This window comes from Kogia breviceps, chromosome X (genome assembly GCF_026419965.1).
Source record: "Kogia breviceps isolate mKogBre1 chromosome X, mKogBre1 haplotype 1, whole genome shotgun sequence".
Lineage (NCBI taxonomy): Eukaryota > Metazoa > Chordata > Mammalia > Artiodactyla > Physeteridae > Kogia > Kogia breviceps.
In genome coordinates, this window is record NC_081330.1 from 117,820,736 (window position 1) to 117,842,983 (window position 22,248).

At 40.8% G+C, this 22,248-nt stretch overlaps 1 long non-coding RNA gene across 1 annotated transcript; it reads right to left on the bottom strand.

Moving 5' to 3' along the window:
- Positions 1–1,465: 1,465 nt before the first annotated feature.
- On the bottom strand, positions 1,466–19,679 carry LOC136793371 (uncharacterized). Its single transcript, XR_010838572.1, has 3 exons — positions 19,446–19,679; positions 18,547–18,631; positions 1,466–3,010 (listed from the first exon to the last, which is right to left on the bottom strand). It is a non-coding gene; the product is annotated as an uncharacterized lncRNA (long non-coding RNA).
- Positions 19,680–22,248: the final 2,569 nt, after the last annotated feature.

A 22,248-nucleotide genomic window follows, 5' to 3' on the forward strand; every position in this document is an offset into this window, starting at 1 on the left:
GGAAAATTTTAAACAAATAAAAGTTGAAAGGGACCCCCTTGTACCTGTAACCCAGTTGAAAAAGTTACCAACTCATGGCCAGTTGTGTTTCTTACATGCCCCTATCCACTTTCCCCCTCCTTTTAGATTATTTTGAAACAAATCCTAGACATCAAATTATTTTATCCTTAGCTATTTCAGCAGGTGATGCTTTTAAACAATGATTCTTTTTCTAAAACATAAACATAATGTCATTATTCCCACTAAAAAGTTAATAATTACTCCTTAATAACATTAAATATCCAGTAAGTGTTCAAATTCCCCCTAATCTCATACTTTTTACAATTTGAGTTAGAATCAAAATAAGGTCCATAATTTGCAATTAGTAAATTACTAGATATGTCTTTTAATACTCTCTCAATCTTTACCTTCTAAACCTCTCTCTCTCTCTTACTTTTCAGTGCAGGTTGGCTGTTGAAGGAAGCATGTTGCTTGTCCTTAGACTTTGACAGTCTAGATTTTGCTAATTGCATCCCTATGGTATCGTTTAATGTGATCCTCTGTTCCCTATAAATTGATAGTTTCATCTAGAGGCTTGATCAGATTCTAGTTTGATATTTAGACAAGAAAAACTTCATATATGGTATTTTGCACTTTCATAAGGAGGCATATAATATCTGGTTGCCTCTCTTTTTGGTATGGTATCCATTGATGATCATTGTCCAGATTCAATTTTTTAAAACAAACTTTTACTATAGTTTATCCCAATACTTTTTAGAAATTAGACTTGACTTGATTAGGCACTGGACATCTAGGTCAGAGACATCTAGCCATTTTAGAAAAGAGACTGTATCTCATTCTTCTTTATGCCCTCGGTGCTGAAAGTATGGTGCCTGTGACATCACAGGCACTCCAAAACTGTGAGTCAAATTAAATTGGAAAACCAATATTTCCTCTAAAATGTAATTTACGCAAAGAAGTTCTCTTTTCCTCTCATCATCAGCTCTTATAGAGTCAAGAACCTCACCACTACCCCAACACCTAGGCTGCCTGTTCCTTTTAATTAGTCATCAAATTCTCCTCACACGCATAAAAGAAGAAATTGCTATGCTTGGAATTGAGTGGCTGCAAAGGCTAACATTAGTTTTAATTCTTCCATCACATCTGCTTAAATTTCCTCATTAAGACTTCAGGTACAATTTTCCCCATAGCATTACCTGGGCTGTATATGCAAATTATATCCCTGCTTACACAATTGAGCATTTAGGGCATGAATATATTTTCCTCCCCACTGTGATAAGGAACAAAAGGAAATTTGGCTCACACAAAGTAGGAGACACCTTTCGATTGTCTCGTTCTACTTTTTAAACAATTCATTGTAACAGTACCTGGCAGGACTCATTGCCCTGGGAGGTTTTGATCCCGTTTTGCCATACTCCAGCCTCTCTCTTGATTTTGACAGACTTAGACAATAGGACCAAATCAGCATTTAGCAGAGGTCAGCACAGAGGCTGGTTCGACACATAGAAATGATCATCCTGGTTCATCGTTTCTAGCTTTGGTTCAACTGTGACCCTTCACTGTCAAAAGTCCTCGGAGTTGTTTAGCTCCACTCACTCCCCTTCTCCCATCTCACAGCCTCTTCAGTCTCCTGTAACCCCATTTCTACACCTACCTCTACCTAGCAACTGTTGTTTGTCACCAACATGTCAAACCAATAGGCTTTCCTCAGTTCTCATCTCACGTGATGGTTTTGCAGGTTTCACATTGTTGAGCAGCCCCCTCCTCTCTCAACATCTGTCTACACACTGATTCTAATTCTCACTTGCTGTTTTCTCTTCCCTTATTAACCTTTTAAATATTGGATTTTCCTATTGCTTTTGCTGAAGACCACTTCTTTTCTTACTCATTCTTTCCCAGTAATTTCATTAGGTAGTCTCCCAGAAACGTGGTCATCTACATCACTTCCTCTGTCCTTGTCTGGGAGTTCATGTTAGCGCAGGTCCATGTGTCCAACGCACAGTGAGGCCAAACAAACCGAAACATTGGAGTCTGGAGCAGAGAAAGGTTTATTGCAGGGCCGTGCAAGGAGACGAGGTGGCTCATGCCCTAAAATACCCTGAGCTCCCAGAGGGGTTTTGTCACAGCATTTTTAAAAGCCAGGTGAGAGGGGGTCGCAGGATGTGTGATCAGCTCGTGAGCAGTTCTCTGACTGGCTGATGGTGAGGGAACAGGTGGTGTCACAGGGGTTCACATTTTCAGTCCTTAGGCTCCAGGAGGCCTGGGGCGATGTGCTCGTGGTCATCAAGTAGTTAACGTCTTCCATTTGGTGGGGGGGGTTTTCACATCTGCAAAACAACTCAGGAAATTTGCATCAACTACTATTATCTAGGTATTTCAGAGAGGAGCTAAAGCACAGGATATGGGGGTAGGGCCTGCCCTGGGAAGGCCCCATAGAGTGCTGCTGGGTTACATTCAGACTCACATCTCTGGTTGCACACTGGGATAGCTGCAAATGAATGGCCAAGCAGCACACATCCAAATAAAATTCTTACCTCTTCCGTGTCCACTCCTTGCCCTCTATCACTGCCTTCCACAAATCTGTGGAAACCTCAAGCCACCCACAGTAACCTTTTACTCTCCCTTCTTCCCATTCCCCACATCTAACTGGTCATCAGATTTTTTTAAATTAGTACACCAGAGGTCTCTCAGTGTCATCCCTTCTGCCCTTTGGCTCTATTTTGCCTCGTATATATCTCGACGTCCTTGCACCTAAGCCATCACGGTAGCCTTCCGATCTTGTACCAGTCTCTTCCTCTCTGAAGCTGCCATTCACACAGCTGCCACAGTTATTCATATCTTCTTAAGACACACGTTGGCTTCCATTGGCTTCCACTTCTATAAGCTGAAGACAACAGCATCCAGAGCCCTTCATGACATGGACCCGAATTCTCTTTCTAGTGCCGTAAGTCAAAGCAAAGAGTCTCTGGGGCTCCCAGAAGCAGAAGAAATTTGAAGAAAGATAGAACTCCTGTAGGAGGAAAGTAAGCAGAAGGGCATGCTCGAGTAGGGAAGCAACATGAGCCAAAGCACTGAAGTTGAAAACACTGTTTTATTAAAGGGAAGACAAAGAAGAGATAAGCTAATTGGCAAGGAAGGCTGGTGTTGTCATGTAGAGAGAGATACGGTTCAGTCAATAGGATGGAGAAAAATCATTAGTAAGAGTCTTATAATCAAGCATAAATTGAATAACAATGCTATGTTAATTTCCATGTATATTACCTATCGCTGCATACAACTTCTCCAAACGTAATATTCTACCTCAGACCCAACAAAATACTCCCAAGGTTGCTAAGTGTTCTTATTTCTATTTTAGGCTTTCAATCCTAATTGTTAACAACTCCATTAAATATAAATCTTCCTTTCAGAGCTACTTGGAAATGTGTTATATAAATGCTGCGTATTTCCCCTCTTACTTCTTTTGAGCTTCTCCAGGTTCTAAAAATAACACCTCAGATGCTGCTTTGTTCACTGTTCTAGCTCCCACTTGCACACCTATCATGTTCAGAACCCAACTGGGACGGATCACTTTCACTGGCATTTCTTTTTTGTGTCTCCATTTCTTCCTGCTCATATAGCATTTTTTTTAATGAAGTTTAATTCTCCTGAGGAAATTATGTTCTGCCGTAGGAATGAAAAGGCTACAAATCATTTTTCTCTTCTGATTTCCCCAGAAGACATCTTTTGCAGCCAATGTAAGAGGTCTCCTATGTACATTAGGAGGGGAAATAAGAACAATAACAGTCAGCGATTGATGACATTTATTTAAAAGCTTAGACTGTGAGCCAGACACTGTGCCAGGCACTTCACATGTATAATCATTCAATCATCACATCACTCCAGTGACTAGGTATTATTACACCCCTTTTTCAGACAAGCAAATCAAAACTCGGAGGGGTTAAAGAACTTGACCCAAGGTCACAAAGCTATGTGGCAGGACCCGCTTTCAGACCTAGATCCACATGGCACCATAACTCATGTTCTGTATGCAGAAAATCACATATAAATTTTGAAATAGAAGCCTATGTCCAGTATCTTAGGTTGGGTTCTCCCAGAAGCAGACCCAGAAACAAGGATTAGAGTGCCAGTGCTCTATACACACCAGGAGGGGAGCAAAGAAGTGGTACAGGGAAGGGAAGAAAGCCAATAAAGAACGTGCATCCTCTGAGGAACTCTGGGAGACAGCCTAGAGCACTATAGACCATGCCTCAGAGTTCATCCAACCAGTAAGCTAGGAAACAGATATTTCTCCACCAACTTCTATGTCTGTTATTGGTTGAGAGCTGCTGTTGGGGGCACTCGAAGCTTGCTCTGAGAACAGACTAAGCATGCTCCCCAATCAGAAAAAGACCTCAGACACAGTCACAGACATTCAATAGAAAGCAGCCTACAGAAAGTACAGGTGAGTACTGAGGGGTGTGGCCAGGGTACCAGGAGTGTCTGCTATACACGTATATGGCCCTGGGAACTAAAAAAGGAAAGACAGAAATCCCCATCTCCTGGGCACACACATTCAATTACACTGCTTCACGCGCCAGCCTCTGGACTCAGCTTAACCAACTGGGATCTCTCAGCACTGGCTTTCACCATTTTTCTTCCATAATCCTCTCTTTGCTGTCTCTAGCTGGGCAATAGGAACTTTCAAGGAATCACAGGAATGACTGTGAGGCTGCTACCACCAGGAACAGTAGGACCTCCACCCACCCTTCCACCACTGCACACCAGAACTCTCTTCTTGCCAGCACTACCCTCCCACAATAAAAGATTTCTCACACTGTCTCCTTAGGCTGCAAAGACTACATACTCTAATAGTCCCCAAATTCCAACTTTCGGAGACCAAGATGAGGTCATTTTCAGAGACAGGATCCTATCTCTGAAAATCCCCTCCTTAAATTTCTTTCTTAAAATTTTATTTTATTTAAGCCTAGTTGATTTACAATGTTGTGTTAGTTTCTGGTGTACAGCAAAGTGATTCACTTACACACATATATAATAGTTTGCATTTGCTAATCCCAAACTCCCAATCCAGCCCTTCCCTACTCCCCCACTCCACCTTGGCCTTCCTTAAATTTCTTCATTCAAGATTTTGTAATTTTAAAGTTCCTAAGTCAGTAAACCTAACCAAAAGAGCTAAATATTGCAGAGTTCTTTGAGGTTAAATAACTCTCTAAATAATTTTATAGGTTGGGCATTTTAGTAGTAATGACAAATATTAATAATACTAAAGAGTTCCCATGTATTGATAGTTCGCTATGGGCCCAGCCATCTGGTTAGCCCATTATTTCCCACTATAACCATAAGAGATTCTTGCAGTTTAAAAATCAAAAGCCCGTGGGTATATTCATTGGTACTTCCAGAGCACCCATTCCTATGTGCCCCGAGTTTTACAGGCTTTAGATACCAGACACACAGAGGAATGGAAAGTGGCTCAGTTAGGTTGATATTAGCCAGGTCTGGGAGAGAGGGTTCTAGCTGGCCCAAGCAGGGAGGGGAGATTAAAATTCATCTTATTCTCTTTCCTGTGAGTCCCAAATTAGTGTTGCATCCACATGCATCATTTTCCTCAAACTTTCCTTCCAAAATTTTTCATCCCCTCATCACTTTGCCCCCTTCCCAGAAAAAGAAGAAAAAAATCAGAAGTCCAGATGGTTAAACAACTTGTCCAAGTGCATATAACAAATAAAAGGCAGATCCAGGATCCAAACCTAAGCCTGTTTTTTTTTTCCCTGCCATACCACAGTGCTTTTCTAGCATTCCCTGAACTTAAATGCCCCAGGGTCCATTGCCATTAAAACACTAAAGGAATGATTGCTAAATAATGGGCTATTTTCATAAATATGAAATATAGAGTACTTCAGAAAGGTTGAAATATTATAATATCCTGCAAAATGCTTGGTTTATTAATGAGTGCTGCTGTATTTTCCATGAGGAGTCAAATTCATAATGTCATCTACATTTGTTCTTGGAAGAAGAACAACTTGTTAGAATGGAAGGAATTCTGAGATCATCTAATCACCCGATCTGAGACCTGAGGCCCAGAGTAGTTAAGTAACTAATTAAAGGACGCTCAGCTAGCTAGTTAGCCCTCGGCTAGGGTTACATCGTGGGCTTTCCCAGCTTCAGGTCTGTAGCTTTTCCATCCACCCCACCAAACTGTGTCTTTTCATTCAAACTGCCCTTTGGACAATTGTAGATGGTCACAGTTTTTAGCACTGATGCATATTTTGATCAGTTCCACCGCCCCACGTTTCTAACAATTCTCAGAAATGTTTTTCTCACAGGCATTTAGGATAGTGCTGTAATAACAGGGGTTTTTTTTAATGTCTTTTCTCCGAAAGAAATAACAAAGCCAAAGCTCCAGGCTTCTGCTTCATCGTTATATAATACTTGTCTGGGATTGCAAATCACTTGCAAAAGGACAAGGCCTGGGGGAGGCGAGGGTGGGTGTGAATCTTTTGTGGTTTCTTGAGTAACGTGAAAGGATTTGTCATTTGAGAGAGGCCGCAGCCTGTGCTCTCACATCCCTACGCGATCAGGCTCTTTTTGATCATCTTTGAAAACAGTTTCTGAGGCCATCCCTGAACTGGGGTGGAATACAACGGTTGCAGACAGACCTGTTTTTCTCTCTTCCCTTCCACTCAAGTAAGAGAACAGGCTAATAATAAACCAAAGTTCTAGAACTTGAATTTGAACTGAAAATACCTCCGAATAAAACCTGTTTCTTCCACCCTGCAAATGGGAGAAGCGATCAGCCAGAGCAGGGAACTGCGTATTTTCTGTGAAAGTCCGCCCTCTGGTGATGAATTTCGGTAACGATTGGCTCTCGGGAGAAGTAAACAAAATTACCATACCAAAAAGAATTTTTTATGGGGGGGCGTTGGGGAGGGAGAAGATCTATAGAGAACTCATTAATGTGCAACTTTATAGTCCTAAGTTAGCGGTTATGGAGGACCCACTGAGAGCTGTGTTACTTCTCCTGGAGATTTGCACAAGGGAAATTCAAAACACTTCTGTTACTTGGGGAGCTCTCCAAATACCTTGTTGCTGGGCGTATTTATAGAGAAGAGAAAATAAAGCAACTCGGAAGGGGCAGCGGTGTAAACATTTTGGCTGTTTATGTTAAACCCTCACCAAAATAATCGGAAGCAGTGTGAGGTCGTTTCAATTTGGAAAGATGGACAAGGATGCCAGAGCAAATAGAAATACTTATTTTTAAAATGTTTTGACTAGGGCTTCCCTGGTGGTGCAGTGGTTGAGTGTCCATCTACCAATGCAGCGGACGCGGGTTCGTGCCCCGGTCCGGGAAGATCCCACATGCCGCGGAGCGGCTGGGCCCGTGAGCCATGGCCGCTGAGCCTGCGTGGAGAGGCCACAACTGTGAGAGGCCCGCGTACCGCAAGAGGGGGGGAAAAAAAAGTTTTGACTAAAAACGAATGAAGATTTTTTTTTTAACACAGTACAATAAGCTATGCCTTCAGTGGCAAATCCTCCACTGATGACTCTTGTCTTTCTGCTCTTTTTGCCTTCTTGGAAAAGCCCTGCGAGCTGCTGCATATCTTAAGTATTTAGATGGAAAGGTCAGTGAGAGAAAGCCAAATCCTTTATTAGGCATACCCCCTCAGCCATATTCCATTCCCTGGTTCCTGCTTACATGTGATAAGGAACGAATTCCAGTGATCTACGGTTAGCTGCTAGTAGAGAGAGAATTTTCCCTTATAATTCCCTTCCCTGCTGCTTCTTTTTCACTCTCCTCACCCACCCACGCATAATTCAGACCACCTAATCCACCGCCATCATTCACCCCAATCATTCCTCACCACGTGATGCACAGGCACCCACGTTTATTTCCTTAACGACACTCAGTTTAACCTCTTCGTGCAGGAGAAATACAAAATCAAATCAGCTGTCTGAATCTAGCACTCACGGGGACTGAGCACCAGTTTTTCAGTACCCACTCTTGAGCCAATCAAGCGGGAGCCCATCAGCAAACAGACGACATTACATAAGTCAAGCATGAGGCCAGCGATTAGCTGGGAAGGAAGATCACACTGCCACAGCTACACCCACGTGCTTGGAGAATCTCCACCAGCCCCTGGTGAGAAGCAAACCCAGACGTCTGTAGCTGTGTGTACATTTTGTGCCAGGCAGCAAGCACACGGGTATAGAATAGACTCTCTCTACATTTGTGTATTCTGAAATTGAAATACTTAGCAGAATTCATGTTGCCCTCAGGGGAGCACAGAAACGTGCTTTCCTCCTTTGAAATTCCTTCAACTCTTTATTAAGGAAAACATTTGTTTTACTACCTGGTCAGCACGTGTTTGGTGACTAGGACGAACAGAGCAGCTGTTATCCCAGGAGGGTAACCCAAATTCGTTCTTCCTGCTCCTTGCCTGAGCTTTCTCAGTTGGCTGCTCTGTGGGAAGAAAAGAGGGCATCGCGAGAAATTGAATTCCTCTGCGATAACCTGAATCATAGCTGCTCAGGTTCTGGACTCCATTTAAAGAAGTCTAAATCTCAGATGGAGATTTGATTTGAGAAATGAGCAGGCAAGTAAAACCTCTTTCCACTTGGACAGAGATGGTGATAAGAAAAAGAAGACTGGAATTGTAGTCATTTTTCATCCACATGATTTGAGTTGATCCTAAGTAGGTCGTTGCACTTTGCCTCTGCTCTGCGTTCGGCTGATTCTCATTCAGTTATGGGCAGATGACAGCAATGATTGAGCATTGCTTTTAAGTAGAAATAATATTTTCCTACCAAGATACCACACACATGTTCCATATGCAAGAAAACTACCTTCTCTCACTTCTGAGATCAAATTTAGATTGTATGAGTGTTCTCTTGTTATAGGTTTAAGATAGCATTGCATTACAGAAAGGAGATCATTAGAATTCTAAGAGAGAGAGCAAAGAGGGAGGAGATGGAGAATGGGAGATGGGAAGGGGGTAAAAAGAAAAGTATAAAGGGAAAGAGTCCAGGAATATTTGAGGGTATGAGAGAGAGCAAGTCCCACTCTAAGAGAAAGAGAGAGTGTCAATTCATTGCTGCTAATTAGACAAAACTAACAGCTTCTGGGAGCTCATCAGAATCTGAGGTTAGAGATATCCCAACTGTGCACCACCGTCTCCGCACTGAGAATCATTACCGGCAATAAAGTGATAATACTGACAGTGATGTAATAGGAAGTGTCACTGATGTGAGCATGTCATACGTGAGCATCACATGGAGAAAGAATAGGCTGAAGACTCCTGGAAATAAGCAAGGGAGAAAGAAATGAATCCCTTTACTGCAAATGAAACACACCAAAAACACATTTGAAGATGAGCTAGAGAAATTCTCAAAGAGGAAAGTAAAGCCAGTAATTAAGTCATTGAATACCTACTATACCCCCATCCCAAACAATATAGGAAAACAACAATTCCTTGTTACAAAGTGAAGAGAGGTGTGTCATTCACAGGGACAATTGGCCATTATGTTGCAGTCACCCTGCAGAGAGCTGGGAGTCTACATCTTTCCCATGACGAGCCTTCAGAGATTCTTGTTATGTAAATGTGGGTGGGTGGCAGATGGCTTTTGGTTCAATGAGGGTGTTTTCAGCATTTTTTGATTAATAATTTCTAATTTCTGCAGCAAAGACTTTCCAAAACCTTAAGTCTGAATTGCGTTCAACATACAAAGTTCTGAACCTCTTTATGAGCTGCCTTTGTTGTAGCTTCCGTTGTTGATGATGATGGTGGTGGTGCTGGTGTTTTTTTGTTGTTGATGACGATGAGGTTGTACAAATAAAGGAGACAAAAGGGGTAGATCTTTGTACACTGCAGCAGTTTCTGGTAAGAATTGATTCTTATCAAAGGTTTTGCTTCCATCTAGTGGTTGCTCTGTAGAACTGTCTTATTCTGACAAGCTAAATTCATTGAACTAGATTTTTAAATGCCTCTACACTGTGCGGAAAGCTAGTGATTAAAATATTAATGCTACTGTTTTAAAAATACTGCTAATAATGACATTACCCTGCCATCGATACATTCCTAGTATACTGGAGGAATCGGCTACTTTAATTGCTATAAATTAAACCAAGAACAATAATAATAATAGTCAGTATTTATGTAATGCCTACTAAATACATGCCAGACATCGGTCTAAGTGTTTTACATGTTTTAACTCACCTAATGTTCTCAGTAACTCTATGAGGTACTATTTTTTAGCTTTATTTTACAGAAGAGGAAGCTGAGGCTCAGAGGGGTTATATAACTCCCCTAGAGTCACATAGAGTAAATCCTGGAGCCAGGCCTTGAACCAGGCCAACTGGCTGCAGCCTGTTCTCTAACCATCATATATTCATATGACAAGTACAATAGAAGGAATATGTAGTAACTATAGGAAATGAGTCATGGCAAGGATTTGGAGTAGGAGAGAGATCTAAAATATATTTAGGGAGTAGAATTAATAGGACTTCGTGGACAATTGGATGGGGAGGAGAGGAGGAAGGAAGGTGGTAGAGTTTCTGGCTATGCAAAATGGGAGATGGTAATTAATCAAGACAATGCATTTAGAAGTAGGCATAAATGGGAGGAGAATGGGTGAAGGTCAGACTCTCGTTTCTTGTTTAGAGGCTTAGAAGTGATGAGAAGTAAACATATTTCAATGAAAAATATGAACATTAGGAAAAGATCTCTGCATGATTAGGAAAACTATTCGATCACATTGTGAATCATTGACTTGAGGAAGGCATATGAGAATACACTAATCTAATAGGACTTTGTAACACCTTTGACATTTCTGAAGTGGAAAAGATCTATCGTGAGCTATACCTATAACTAAATGTTCAAATGTTTTACTATAGAGTATACCAAAAGTGCTTAAAGTGGGGCCCCATATGATATGTTCTCATGGAATTTTTCACAGAGCTTTATTAAAGGTGGAGGGACCTTGGAGTTCATGTATTCTAACCTCCTCATTTTGCAAATAAAGGAAGTTAGTTACGTCAAGGGAAATTAATATTTTTGAGCACCTACATTATAATAAGGCTCTGAGGCAGTCATTCTGTGAGATTAAAAGAAGTGTAATACAGAGATCTTGTTCTCAAGAAGTTTACACTTTAGTTGGAGAGATAACAATATAGCGTACAAAATAGTTGCTCTTCTGATCTGCTCAGAATCCGTTCCCTTCTTTTGGTCACAGCACCCTGTATTTCTTTGGGGAAACCGTTCCTCCTCCACTCTCAGTGATTTATCTGGGGCTGATGCCACCCCTGGTTCCAGGTGATACAACTCAGCCAATTAAAGTAATAGCCTATTTCCATGGTGATCACAGTTGATCCAAGGATGAGCTCATTGCATAGCCCAGTCAATAAAAGCAAATGAGCGTTGGGCCAGGAGGGTTTTTTTAATACTTTTAAGAAAAAGTGCCCTTTTTCCACTGAGGTTGCCAAGCTGTTAAGAGGTCAGTCTAGAGCTGCTGGAGGCAACCATGTGAAGAGAGTGTCCTGAGAATGATGCCGCCAGTGGAAGGTAGACCAAGAGAAGAAAAGACTTTGAAAGCTGATGGCGATGTCTCAGCCTCTAAATCAAACTGCCCTAGAACTTTCCAGATTCAGCATCCTCTTTACCATGGCTTCTCCATTCCTGAGCTCTTTATTTTAATCATCCACATGGTTAACAGAATTTCCTCACTGAGAAGTTATGTTCCTTGCTTCTCTCCTGTCTGCCTGTTGCCTTTTTAATTGAATGATCCGTTAGCTGAGTACAATACTCTTGAGTCCCATTTTCTTTCCCACCTAACTTTGCAGATATTATCCCGTTGCTTTCTGACATTAAATGTAGCTTAAGACTGCCAGATGAAATACAGGATGCCCAGTTAAATTTGAATTTCAGATGAACAATGAATGTTTTTAGTATAAGTCTTTTCCAAATGTTGCATCTAAATTTTAAAATTTAACTGAGTATCCTATATTTTTATTTGCTGCATTGGACAACCTTAATGAAGCTGTGGAAAAGTTGAAGAGAAGTCTGATTACTCTTCCACCTCCTTACCTCATAGATGACTTGCTTTTTTTTTTTTAATTACCTGCACGCCGAAATTTCTTTTTTAAACTTGAAGTTCAATATTGAATATCATTTGTTTTCTATCTTTTTTCCCTGGTAAAAAGGATACCCTTTTGATATATATATATATATATATATTTTTTTAACTTTCTCCTTTTATTTTTATCTTCCTTATATCTTCTGTTAAAATTTGCTGTATATTTTTTTTTAGCTTTTGAAGATGGAATTAAATATATTTATTTTCATTTTTTTCATTTCTATTGATATGGATTTTTTTAACATCTTTATTGGAGTATAATTGTTTTACAATGGTGTGTTAGTTTCTGCTTTACAACAAAGTGAATCAGCTATACATATACATATGTTCCCCATATCTCCTCCCTCTTGCTTCTCTCTCGCATCCTCCCTATCCCACCCTTCCAGGTGGACACAAAGCACCGAGCTGATCTCCCTGTGCTATGCGGCTGCTTCCCACTAGCTATCCACCCTACGTTTGGAAGTGTATATATGTCCGTGCCACTCTCTCACTTCATAACAGCTTACCCTTCCCCCTCCCCATATCCTCAAGTCCATGCTCTAGTAGGTCTGTGTTTTATTCCCGTCCTACCCCTAGGCTCTTCATGACATTTTTTTCCTTAGATTCCATATATATGTGTTAGCATACAGTATTTGTTTTTCTCCTTCTGACTTACTTCACTCTGTAGGACAGACTCTAGGTCCAACCACCTCACTACAAATAACTCAATTTTGTTTCTTTTTATGGCTGAGTAATATTCCATTGTATACAGGTGCCACATCTTCTTTATCCATTCATCTGTCGATGGACACTTAGGTTGCTTCCATGTCCTGGCTATCGTAGATAGTGCTGCAATGAACATTTTGGTACATGACTCTTTTTGAATTATGGTTTTCTCAGGATATATGCCCAGTAGTGGGATTGCTGGGTCGTATGGTAGTTCTATTTGTAGTTTTTTAAGGAACCTCCATACTGTTCTCCATAGTGGCTGTATCAATGTACATTCCCACCAGCAGTGCAAGAGGGTTCCCTTTTCTCACACCCTCTCCAGCATTTATTGTTTCTAAATTTTCTGATGATGGCCATTCTGACCAGTGTGAGATGATATCTCATTGTAGTTTTGATTTGCATTTCTCTAATGATTAATGATGTTGAGCATTCTTTCATGTGTTTGTTGGCAATCTGTATATCTTCTTTCGAGAAACGTCTATTTAGGTCTTCTGCCCATTTTTGGATTGGGTTGTTTGGTTTTTTGTTATTGAGCTGCATGAGTTGCTTATAAATTTTGGAGATTAATCCTTTGTCAGTTGTTTCATTTGCAAATATTTTCTCCCATTCTGAGGGTTGTCTTTTGGTCTTCTTTATGGTATCCTTTGCTGTGCAAAAGCTTTTAAGTTTTATTAGGTCCCATTTGTTTATTTTTGTTTTTATTTCCATTTCTCTAGGAGGTGGGTCAAAAAGGATCTTGCTGTGATTTATGTCATAGAGTGTTCTGCCTATGTTTTCCTCTAAGAGTTTGATAGTGTCTGGCCTTACATTTAGGTCTTTAACCCATTTTGAGTTTATTTTTGTGTATAGTGTTAGGGAGCGTTCTAATTTCATACTTTTACATGTAGCTGTCCAGTTTTCCCAGCACCACTTATTGAAGAGGCTGTCTTTTCTCCACTGTATATTCTTGCCTCCTTTATCAAAGATAAGGTGCCTTTTGATATTAATATTTCCTTTTACCTGCATTTCAGGAACACAGTTGTCTAGTATGTTAGATTACCTGTCTGTTTTCCATATCTATCTTTCCTATTTATCTTTTTGCCTCTGCATATATGTACTGAGACTATCTCAGATATTTTCCCATGCCTATTTTCAACTCTAAAATATTCTTCTCCTTGCTGTCTCAAATTAATTTTTAGAAGTGTAATGGTAAACAAATTTCTTAACCTCTGCAATCTCACTTTCCTCACTCTGTTGTTTTATTATCTCATCTGCTACTACTTATTTATTGAATTTATATTCTTACAAAGTCTTTTATAATTTGTAGTACAGAAATTATGAGTATAAGAATAAATCTTATTCTTCCAGATTCTAGAAGGAGGCCTTCTGTCTTTTAGTTATTCATTCATTCATTTATTACTGTTCCTTTGTTTAAAACTACCTTCCTTATATTATTGATTTATCTGTCTGTGTATGTCTCTAGACATTTATTTAGCTGTAATATGGTTCCATGGTTTCCCCAATATTTTATTTCATCTTGCTAATGCCAGATGTGAGTAGCTTTGTGCAAATCTGTCTGCTCAGAAATTGTATGGGTAAATTTTAATTGATACCTTTCCCACTTTATACAGGGTGAGTCTGTCCTTTTCCCTGTTGGCGGGCTGGATATTACATTCTTTTGTATAGGTGTAAGCCATGCAAAGAAGGCAAGGGAGATAATTCACCGGAACTGAGTTCACCCCTTGCTAGGGAATCTGAAATCCGCTTTTTCCTCTGAGGCCTTATTAAATTTCCAGTGCTAGAATCCATTTTACCATCATGTTTGAAAGGAATTGAGAGCTAACAAAGACTTCTATACTTTGGGGAATTAATTTAAGGAGATAACTAACATAAAGCCTTTTTTTTTTTTGTAGAAAAAGTGTTATAAACTGCTTAACACCATCCTCAGCCTGGCACAACTACAAGTTTCATGGAATTTGTTACTTTTTCATTCAGATTTCAACCTGAAATCTTTTTAAATGTACCTCTGTGTGGAGAGAGGGAAGGCAAGGGGAAGAGTGACTTTAAGACCCCTCCATTTTAAGTAGGTATGCACAGTGCATGCTCATTGGAGGGCAGCTGGGCAAGCTGGAGTGTTGTGTGTCAAAAGGACCACAATATCAATATAGCAGACATTATGTGTCTGCTTTGTTTTAAAAACAAATTAATTTTATGTGATTATTACAGCATTCCATATATGGCTTTAGGGATAGGCCCTAACATTCATAATCAGCCTTTATCTCTCTCTGCTTCTCTATGCAAACTTTGCATTTCAGCCAAAGTGGCCAACTCACTGTGACCTAAACAAGTTTTTAATTTAGTCTTTGCAGTTTGGCTTCTGTCATGCCACTCCTCTGAAATACCTTCTTTTACACATTCTTACACAGTCTTTAAGATTCAGCTAAAAGTCCACCTCCTTCACAATGCATCCTCTGATTGTGCCAATCTAAAGTGATTGCTCTCACACTCCCAGAATGTGTCACTTTCTGAGTAAATTCTTCAGCTCTATCTTCCATTTCGCTAGTTCACCCTTTAGCTCTGTCTAATATGTGGTTTAATCTTTCCACCAAGTTTGTATTTTAATGACTAAATTTTTCATTTCAAAGCACATCAGTTGGTTCTTTTTCAAGCCTGATATTTATCATATTTTTTTCCTAGAAAATAGGTTTAGTCATACTTTATAGTACAAATTTAATAAGCTCATCATCTAAAGGACTTGAGGGCCTAATCTAACTTTTGGTTGTGTTGGCTACCGATGTATCTTAATGTTTTTTTCTTTTTTTTTTTTTTTTTTTGGATGGTGAGCTCATGTTTAGTGTGGCTTTATCTGCAGGAATCTTTTGTGGTCTGGGTTGAGGGTGTGGCTGACTCTCCAGACAAGATCGGTGTTTACTTCTACAAGGGGAATCACTGGATGGGGACTACTTTTTATGTTCATTTCATGGGGTTGGGTATACTGGACCATAAAGGGAGTATATATCTGAGCCAGAAATACAACTGAGTGCAAAACTTAGGTTACACATTTTCAGGTGGGGGACCTGAACAGGGTGGTTGTCTTGCTGGCAGTGGGTAGATTTTGCTTCTGTTCTACCTTTTCACTATGACATAGCCCTTTGGAGGTTTAGGCAGTCATTCTGCTTTGCTCTGGACTGACATGTAGGTGCTTGTCCTCATTTGGCAGTTCAAACCTAATCCCCTTGGTTACAGAAAGCAGCAAAACCCACCATTCCAAAACACTGAACAGCAGGAGCTTTAACTCCCCCCCCCCCCCGTTACAACTCTCCTTTTTCAGTTTTCCTCTCCATTTTTGGTTTTGGGGGGGAATTCCCTTAGTTTCCTCGTATCTCAGCTTTATATTAAAAAGGAAGTTTATTATGTTTCATCAATTATTTCTTGGTGTTTTGTGTTGGAATGGTTAATATTACCTCATACACCACATTATAAGAAATGGAAGTTTACAACTGATTCAATAATTAATCATAGAGAGGCTTCTGACAGATCTCCTATTGTTGTCTTGACCTATTATTTAAATCTTAAGAAAGTTTTCACATATTTTCTCTTCAAATAAATTACCCCTCCAAAAAAAATGAAGCCAGGAATTGTATCTCACAGTCCTCTTTGTTTATGATAGTATTTTGCCTAGCATGGCTCCAGGTTGATTGATAGAAAATAAATTGGTTGAAAATATTTGGTTGAGCACAACTGGTCAAAGAAACAAATTGATTGAAAATTAAACTGAATATTCCAAGTTTGCTTTTTTCAAATATTGATAATTTGATAGACCATTAATAATTAAAGAAATATTTATAAAATAGAGATAGAATGTTGAGCAAGACAAATATGGTATCTCCCCTTATAGAGATTACAGTACAGGGTAGGTTTATTGTTCTTTAAATGTTTTAAAGCATATGTATCCATTTCTTCTCCAGAAGTTTGAGTCTTCACAAACACACTACTTTTTTGTTTTTTTATTTATAATTCATTCTCATCCACTTATTCCTGCTATGCTGGTTTGCAAATGCTGTAAGAAATTGTTACATTTGCTTCTAGCTCTAAATGAATTGTCTATAAGCAAATTAGTATAAGAATTAACATTTACAATATTCAGTTCATGTTTTTATAATTTCTGTGCAACCTAGAGTAATTGCACAAATTTTAAACAGTCATAAAAGTAATTTTGTCTACCTTCTCATTAGCCTTTTCATCCTTTTAATTTTCAACCATCACAAACTTAATTTACTTAACATGTTTTTACTATCTTTGCATAAACATTTATTTTTTAAAGTTTTCTTAGCTGTATATGACATTTTGTGGCCAGCATTCATACAGTGTTTGCTGTCGGGACTGAAGCTGTAATACAAAGCATGTGCAACCACAATGTGAATGCAAGGACAAGCTTAAGGTTGCTTACGCTGCTGGCCTGAAGGCAGGTCGATCTGACGTTTGCCTTGCCGCTAGACAGGAGACAGGAATCTCTTACTGGATTTTAAGAAAGATAGAAAAACTATATCTAAACATTGATCCTCATATGATTTTCATGGGCTTTGGGTCATCATTAATCAATGTAGCTAGTTATAGTTTGAGGTCAATGAAAAATAAACCTCAATTTTCTTTGATGGAAGGCCACTTTTCCAGCTCATAGCTGGTACCTCTACACACAGTTAGACTTTCAAAGAATTAGAAATTTTAAAAATAAATAGAGTGAAAACTATTCTAATTCTGAAAAAAATGAACAAAATTGCTTAAAGGCACATAAAAGGTTACAAAAATCATCCCTGATTGCTCAAAAATGTTCAATAGGGCTTCCCTGGTGGCGCAGTGGTTGAGAATCCGCCTGCGGATGCAGGGGACACGGGTTCGTGCCCCGGTCCGGGAAGATCCCACGTGCCGCGGAGCGGCTGGGCCCGTGAGCCATGGCTGCTGAGCCTGCGCGTCCAGAGCCTGTGCTACGCAAAGGGAGAGGCCACGGCAGTGAGAGGCCCGCGTACCACCAAAAAAAAAAAAAAAAAAAAGTTCAATAAGTGAAAATCAATTATTGGGAATTATTATTTCAACAATTTGCAGTCAACAAAATGGTCTGGGACTCCCTGATAATAACAGCTAGCATTTATGAGCTGCAACAATATTGCCCATCTCCTTTCAGAGAGAGGCGGGGAATCCATGTTCCCTTCTCTTGAATCTGGGCAGGCTTATGACTATGGCAGAAGTGATGCTGTGTGACCTCTGAGGCTAAGTCATAAATGGTGATACAACTTCTACCTGATTCTCTGGAGTTGCTCATCCTGTGAGGAAACCCAGACTAGCTTACTCAGAGAGACGACATGGAGAGGCCCTGTGTAGCTGTTCTAGCTGATAGCCTGGATGAGGTCCCACCAAAGCCAGCAATAACCACCAGACACGTAAGTGAAGATGGCCTGAAAAGATTCCAGACCCTAGCTGTGGAGTCATTCCCAACCTTTGAGTGTTCCAGCTGAGGCCCCAGACATTGTGGTACCATTTCTGCTGTGCCAATCTGAATTCCAGATCCACAGAATCCACAAGCATCATAAAATAGTTGTTTCATACCACTATGTTTGGGGTGGTTTGTTGTGCATTGGTAGATAACCAGAACATAGCCTCCCTCAAGTACGCCTCAAAAGGATGATGAAGAGAAATCCTCTCACAATAGAATTTCAAGCAGCACATACCTTTGCCTACCTTGTGTGGAAAGGGAGATAGCCTGAGGTCAGCAGCTACACAAATTCCTTGGCACTGGCTAAAGATCTGAGTAATTGAACATGACCTAAAAGAAACAAAATTGGCAGATTGGTGACAAGGATTGGGAAAACGCTATATGGCAGAATTTCTCTGAGTGGGCTAAGAGACTGAGACTATTTCTATCCCGTGTGAATGATCACCAGAAAGCCCCCACGGCCTTGCTTACCCATTGTTGCCAGCTAGACTTCATTCCCAGCCCAGAGCTTGCTCAGAGGGCCCACGATGGTCTGGATGGAGCCTATGCATCGGGATGAGAACAAGTCTGTTCTCTCCTTGACAAGGCTAAATGCCCTATTTTCCAGAAATCTTGTTTTGCAGCCCACAAAGCTTGCTTCTTTTTTAAGGAATTGATTGTTCTCTGAAGAGAAGAAGAAACTCTCCTAATTATATTTAGTTTGAACCATCTGAAATTGCTATTTTTCTAAGTCAAATGGTTGAATATTAGCAATGTCATATGGTTTAACCCAATATTCAAGAGATTATTTTTTTGAGGATGGGCGAGTAGAATACCCAAACCACCCCCCCCCCAAAAAAAAAGCACAATTTATTGGTCTTTGTGCATGCTGCCCGAGATCAATTCAAGAGTTATATCAGTGGAGTAGTTAGCTTATGTCTTTATTCCATGATATAATCTTCTTAGTTATATAAAAATGCTGACTGTAATGTCAGTCAAACAATGCCTCGTGAAAGCTTAGTAATGTAGGAGGATTGAGAAAAATGAAGGGAGAAGGAGGGTAAAGTGACTGGTAGAATTAAAAGGGAATCAACTTCTGCCATCATAAAAGACACACCTGATTGCTTTACTAAATTTGAAGAAGATGAAGTACAGAAGTGCTTACCTGTCTGAGTCATGGGTAAGCTGGAAGTCAGTAATTGCAGTACTCTTTATTTCTTTCCTGAAATTGGTCTCCAAAGATAATGGCAAGTTTATTAGAAGAAGGTAACATTTCTTCCAGAAGAAGTCATCTGGAAATCAAGGAAAACATGAAATGTCTCAAGCACAACATGCTTTGCTCTGTCTTGCCCAAGAAAAGCCTTTAGAATGTGCCAAGCAATATCTCACTTCAATATGCCAAGCACCAAGCAAAACGCACTTAGGGAAAATATACTCAGTGGAGGACACACAGTCACACCACATCATCTTCATTTCTCCTTCTCATTCACCCACAACATTCAAATTCAAAATTCAAATAGTATTTGTTGGCAGCTGTCCTAGACTCTGGGGGAACATCAGTGAACACAACATACAGAGTGGGAGCTCCTCGGGAACTGGCTTTGTGGAATTGGGGGCGGGAGCTAGATAACAAAATCATGACTGCAATACGTAAGTAAATTGATAACATGGGTTAAAAGGTCATAAGAGGGCTTCCCTGGTGGCGCAGTGGTTGAGAATCCGCCTGCCGATGCAGGGGACACGGGTTCGTGCCCTGGTCCGGGAAGATCCCACATGCTGCGGAGCAACTAAGCCCGTGAGCCATGGCCGCTAGGCCTGCGCGTCCAGAGCCTGTGCTCCGCAACGGGAGAGGCCACAACAGTGAGAGGCCCGCATACCGAAAAAAAAAAAAAAAGGTCATAAGAGCTATGCAGAAAGAAAAGAACAGAAGAGCAAGAGGAGGGGTTTCAGGAGCGCAGGACCTGAGCAGCAGAGGGCAGGTTGCAGTTTTAAATCCGGTGGTCAGGGTGGAGCTCATGGAAAAGGTGAGATCTGAGCAAAGATGTGAAGAAAGTGAGTTAGCCAAGTGGGTCTGGGGCAAGAGCATTCCAGGTAAGAGGAAAAACTAGTACACGGGCCCTGAGGCAAGAGGACATTTCTTGTGTGTTCTTTGAACAGTAGGGAGGCCTGTAGGGCTGGAGTGGAGAGAGCCAGGAGATTAGGACAGGCGATCAGAGAGGAAATGGAAAGCCAGGTCAAGGAGAGCCTTACTACTCAGAGCGGGGATCTGAGGACCAGCAGCATGAGCTTCACCTGCGGGTTAGTTAGAAATGCAGAATCTCAGGCCCCACCCCAGACCTACTGTGTCATAGTCTGCATTTTAGCAAGATCCCCGGGGAATTCATATGCACATGAAAACTTGAGAAGTGCTGATGTCAAGTCTTAATGGCCCTTGTTAGCACCTGGATTTTGACTATGAGGGAGATACGAGTCATGGCAGGGTTTTGAGCCCAGTAGCCCTGAGCTCTGCCTTGTGACGAAGTGAGAGAGTGGCAGGGACATATAGACACTACCAAATGTAAAACAGATAGCTAGTGGGAAGCAGCCGCATAGCACAGGGAGATCAGCTCGGTGCTTTGTGACCACCTAGAGGGGTGGGATAGGGAGACTGGGAGGGAGACACAAGAGGGAGGAGATCTGGGGATATATGTATATATACAGCTGATTCACTTTGTTGTAAAGGAGAAACTAACACACTATTGTAAAACAGTTATACTCCAATAAAGATGTTAAAAAAAAAAAAAAAAAAAGGATCCCTGTGGCCTGTGTGTTGGAAAGTGCCTGCAGGATCGAAGCGTTACCGTGATCTAGGGATAAGATGACCATGACTGGGTAGGGACCAGAGCATAGGAGGCAGGGGTGGTGAGCCCCCGGCAAATTACCTGATCCTCCTCCCTCTCCAGCCCAGCTCCTCCTCGCCAGCTCCCCTTCATCAATTTCGATTCAGGCACACGGGTCAGTAGACATCAAAGAGTTAGAGAATGCTTCAGAAGAAAGTGACCTTTCCAGTCAACTCCCTTAAAGAGGGCCCTGGGTCCTATGGGAACAAATAAGGGTGGCCTGACAAAGTCCCCATCGTAGCCAGAGGAGTCTTCAAGAGGAGATGCTTAAGCTGAGATTAGGAGGAGTGGGAATTAAGCTAGGAGAGGGGAGAAAAGAAGAAAAGGACATTCTGGGAAGAAACAGCAACATATGTGAAGAGGGCAGATGTGAGGAACTGTATGACACACTTTGCCTGAACAAAATAGAGGGGCGGGGGCACTGGCAGGAAACGAGACTAGAGGACTAACCAGATCCTGGAGTGCCTCGCGTGCTGCAGCGAGGAGTTTGAAATATCCAGAAAGCTCTGAAGACATAATGTCAGATTTCAAGGTGGGAGTAAGTTGCAAAGTTAAGAAAGAGCATTTAGGAAACAATGCGGAGGATACATTAGCCAGGGATGAGACTGGAAACAGGGAGAGCGGTGGTCAGTCAATAAAGGATGAGAGTAATTCATCCCAGGACCCAAAGCCCAGGACTGGCGGTCAGAAATGCCTGAGCCCAGATCCAGCTGCCATCTCTGAGCTTTATAATCTAGGCAAGTTCCTGAACTTCAATTTTTCTTCCATGAGATCAGGTATTCCTCATTTCCTTGATGATATCTCAGGCTACTGTTGAATCAAGTGAGATACTATATATAAAGCCCTTGGCATGCAGTAAATATTCAACAAATTGCCTTATAAAAGCATTCCAAGAGATCCTAATTTGTAGCCAAGGACAAACCACCGATCTAGACCTACTAGTTCATTTCTGTATAAAAACACAGAGGCACACAAAAAAAGGAATTATTTGTTCAAGGACACACTTCTAGCTAGTAAAATATCAGGACTCGAGTCCAGCACATTTGGATATTGGGATGTCTGTCTCAGCCACATCTGTAAGATGGGGAT